Here is a 4,577-nt window from a genome sequence, read left to right on the forward strand (position 1 = left end):
GGTTTTGTGTTCTCCTCCTTTCATCCTCTTCCCCCAATCTTTTGGAAGAATCAAGTGAAAAGGGTGTTTATGTAGATCTCTCCAACTCCTACCTAAACAGTCTTACTCTGTGGGCTCCTGCCTTTCTGAGCAGCTCAGTGATGTTTTCCTGGTTAACGGCTAGTCCTCTACCACCATCCAGCTTTATGGTCCTTTAACAAAATGATCTAAACAGACTTGATCCATTGCTCCTGATCTGTAGATATTCCCTAAAGCCTGACTCATTCAAAGTAAATTTGGGGAAAGCTCACCTGAGTTGATGATAGGGTTCAGCTGTGTCCCCATCCAAATCTCATCTTGTATTGTAATAATCTCCACGTGTCAAGGGCAGGGTCAGGTGGAGAAAATAGAATCACGAGGGATGTTTCCCCCATACAGTTGTCATGGTAGTAAATAAGTCTCATGAGTTCTGATGGTTCTAAAAATGAGAGATCCCCTGAACAAACCCTCTTGCCTACCTCCATGTAAGACGTCTCTTTGCTCTTCCTTTGTCTTCTGCCATGATAGTGAGGCCTCCCCAGCCATGTGGAACCGTGAGTCCATTAAATCTCTTCCCTTTATAAATTGCCAGTCTCGGATATGTCTTTATTAGCTGCGTGAGAACAGACTAACACAGTTGGTGAAACGCCTGCGTTGAGTACCATGTTCGAAGTTCCTTGCACAACCAGGTTTCCCCATTCTCAGGAAGGGAGGCCGGGCAGACATTCAGGCTGGACCTATTTTAACTTAATTCTCTATAATTGGTAGATGGGTTGTCTGCAGAAAAGGATGACTAGGCGTTTTCAAATGGAATGATCTTCTCTGTAGGTTAAACATTTACCTTCTGCTTTGCAAACACAGTTAATTTGCCTGGGTGAACTCTCTTCCCTCATGCAGAGTGTGGAGGCAAATTCCTCTCTGAATTCCTAGTGAGTGCAGTCCAAGTGCTGGAGGGTGAGGATGAGAAGTTGGGTTAGAATCTGGAGGAGGGGACAACTTATCCCAGCCAGCAAAGGCAATGGGAAACAGGCAGAACCTGTAGCCCAGTTCATCTCTGTGGTCACCTGCATGGCACCAGGAAAACAGGTGAGTAAAGCCTTTTCAAACCTTTAGAGTCCATTGGGGATATCAAGGTCCCCTAGGAAAGAATCCCCATATTTTGGGGCCCATGGTTTCAGGCTCACTGAAAATCCCATGGACAATAAATATCAATATGAACATATACGTTACGCTTTTTAATTTTTAGGTTTACATGACTCTCCTTTTATCCTTAAATGTCTAACTGAATTTCACCATGAAGAATTCATGGAAGGCTCAGTAGACTCACCAGCCGTCCTCATTTGTGGAACTGGGAGAAGGATCCATGACATTCTCCTCCTTTCAGCCTCTCCTCCCTTGGGCAGGGATTGCAAACTCACTGCCTTCGGGCCCAGGCAGGTGTCCTAAATAAATGAGCTCAGTGGAGGGTGGGCCTGTGGCCAATTGAGGCCCTCAGCTCCCAGACAAGGGAAACATGACTTGCAGATCCTTGCCTGTGGGGAACAGGCCCAGTGTACCGGTGGCCAGATCTTATGATTTTAGTAACATGAGATGGATTTTCCCTTGAAATCAGCAGAAAAACACTGACAGATGAAGCAAAACGTGCCTGTGGTTGCTGCTGGGCTGCCAGGTTGCGGGAGGGAGCTGGGGTCTGGATTCGAGTCCTCTCAAGCCTCTGGCTGTGGTATGTTGGCCAAGTCACGTCCTTTCCTGGGCCTTATTCTCCTTATCTGTAGAGTCATGACTCTGGAAGATTTTGTCTCTAAGATGTTGTTTCATTTCAGGACTCTGAACCCCAGTATGCAGTGTGACATATACTCTACTAGGAGGTCAAAAATTGATGTTGAATTAATGAGAGAAGGAATTATTCATCTGGACTTTTTTGCAAAGACAATTAACCTGGGAAGAAAGTCTCAGACAAGCCCTTCCTTTTTCTGAGCAAATTCTTTATTGTTTTCTAATTTTTCCTTTGGTGCTTTTTGTCCCCTAGACTTTGGCTTCTTTATTTCCATTAAACCCCAGAGTTTGGAAAAGCAGACCCTCAGACTCCACAGCAGAGCTCCAGAATGCTGCCCCAGGTTGGACTGGATGCACTTTCTTTGCCAAAGCTTCTATGGTGGTCCTGATGCACTCCCGTGGTCAAGGGTCACCCACCTGAAGACCTGCACCCTTCCACATCCGCTGAGCATGAATCTCCATGAGAGCAGGACTCCACTGAAGCAGAAATCCAGAGCCAAGAAAGACACAGGGTTTCCGGGGATGGCATTAGCCCAGGGCCCTGTTCATTGTTTTGTGGATGTGGAAACCAAAGCCAGAAGGACAGGTGACTTGCTCAGGGGCATCCAGTCCAGGAGATCACATGGCACCTGTACCTTCTTGCAGAATCCTGTGCAAAGGAAGTCAGCCCTGATGGGGTAAGATTCTAAAGATGTTATAGATTAAGCTGGGTTTTCCCTGGTATCCATGGAATTGCAGAATTTTTAAACTGAAGGGACTTCAGGAAGAAGGACAACTGGGAAAAAGGAGTCACCTATACTGTACCACCCACCCCCCTGAGAGATTTATTTCACTTAATCTTCGGATTAAATGAAGCATTATTATTTCATGTTTCCAATGAGAGAATGACGACTCAGGTGATGAAGGTAAATTCCCCCAAGATCATATAACGTGTAAGTTGCAGAACTAGGACTCAAACTCACAATCTTCTGGCTTCAAGTCACCACTCCCTGAGAGGAATCTAGAGACAGTCTATCTACCAGGTTCATTTTCTTCACTTGTTAGGTGAACAAATGTGGTCTGCAGAGCTCAATGGCTTCACCAAGGTCAAGAGTGAGTGAATGGCATGGCTGGGGCTGCTCTGGTCCATGTGTTTTCCATGCCAGAGGGTGGCCTCCTGGAGTTCTTTGGTGATGCCTCTAGCTCTGGGTGACACCAGGCTGGTGGAGGCAGATCATATGGACCAGGGATGGAGACCCTCATGCCACTGCTCCCTCTTCATGGCATCCCAAGCTCCAGGAGTCCCTTTGGATCAGACCAAACCACAGTCACCTTCCAGAAGGAGCCACTGGGGTGGCCATCAAAGGCTGGGGACACACAAGCTTGGGGCAGTGGTCCAGGGGTAGAGGCCTCCAGTCTTAGGACCTTCCCCTCCTCATGGCCCCTGGGTCTCTCTTCTTACTTTGGGGTGCTGGCTTTTCCTTTGCTGGTTAGAACTGTGGTCCAGGGATTTCACTCAGGGCCACCCCAAGGGAGGAGTGATGAGGGTGACCCAGTTCCTCATTGCCGGCCTCTCCACCCTCCACTGCCTGCCTTGCTCCGTAACATTTCTGTGAGCTTCCAGCACACACCAGCAGCGAGCCCATCTTCTGATTAGTTTCAGCCTGGTAAGTCCTTCCTGCCGCTGAACCACCTGTCTCCCGAGAGGACCTACAGCCAACGCCTCCCACACCAGATGGCCACCCCCTCCTGCCCCTCCGTAGTGTTCCAGCCAAGGCCAGGCCCGGCATGGACAGAAGAGGACCTGAGTGGCTGCGGCCAAGGTCAAAGTGGCCATCTGGACACAGGTATCAGCAGTGTGGAGGGGCTGCCCCAGAAATGACTTTAGCGGGGGAGATGTTTCTCAGGCATTCAGCTCTTGGTTTTCTATTGGTCTCCCTTCAAAATTGCCCCAGCAGGTAGGCAGAGCACCTGATGGATGCCTTCAGCAGCACCTCCTTGGTCAGGGTGAGTCTTCCCTCAGTAACCCCTGCGGGAAAATAATCCTATTTCTTTTTCAGCTAGAAGCTTGAGCACCGGGGACCCCGACTCTGCTTATTCAAGGCCCATGAGGCATGATACTCAAGTTCACGGTCAGCAAACTCCCTGTTCAAACCACAGCTCCTCTTCCCCAGATTCTACCTGCCCCCATTCTGAGTTCTGAATTGTTTCCAGTGCCATCATACCTAAAGACTTCCTTTTAGCTATTCGACTTGCCCTCCCATGGTGGGTCAGTCAAATTAAAATGTGGGGTACATTATTGTACGAAATGTTTACAAAATAGAAAACCGAAGAGGAAACTATGCTTTGTTTTCTGAACAGTTTGAAACCTAAACAGATTTCTTTTCAATTATCTTATTTTTCTATGTGTACACAAGAAGGCCATTGAGATGGCCTTGCAAGAAGCTTTAGACCAGACCCTCTCCCTTCAGGTCCTGTTGGTGGTTATATATTCTGAATTTTTTTCTTAAAAAAACAAAAAGCCAGAAAAACCCCACTGCATTCTGTGTTTCCAAGCCATCACAACCCATTTCTTATTCTAAGCAAGTGAACAAACATTTGTCTTCAAGGCCAAGATGTCAGTGTTTTAAAAAAAGTGTTTTAGAAAAGAAAATGCAAACCCATAACTCCAAGCCTAGGCAAGGACAGCTACATGCGTTAGCTAATGCATAATTGCAGACTATTCCCTGCTTTTTCCTTATGCTTTTATTACCCCCAAAAGGAGCTCCAAGTGAAATATTAATAATATTACTACTGTAATATTA

At 47.1% G+C, this 4,577-nt stretch overlaps 1 long non-coding RNA gene across 1 annotated transcript; it reads left to right on the top strand.

Annotated features, from left to right (window-relative positions):
• Positions 1-959: 959 nt before the first annotated feature.
• Positions 960-3,391, top strand: LOC114670064 (uncharacterized). The gene is made up of 2 exons (XR_003719535.2): positions 960-1,104; positions 2,048-3,391. It is a non-coding gene; the product is annotated as an uncharacterized LOC114670064 (long non-coding RNA).
• The last annotated feature ends 1,186 nt before the right edge of the window (positions 3,392-4,577 follow it).

This window comes from Macaca mulatta, chromosome 9, assembly GCF_049350105.2.
Source record: "Macaca mulatta isolate MMU2019108-1 chromosome 9, T2T-MMU8v2.0, whole genome shotgun sequence".
NCBI classification, from domain to species: domain Eukaryota; kingdom Metazoa; phylum Chordata; class Mammalia; order Primates; family Cercopithecidae; genus Macaca; species Macaca mulatta.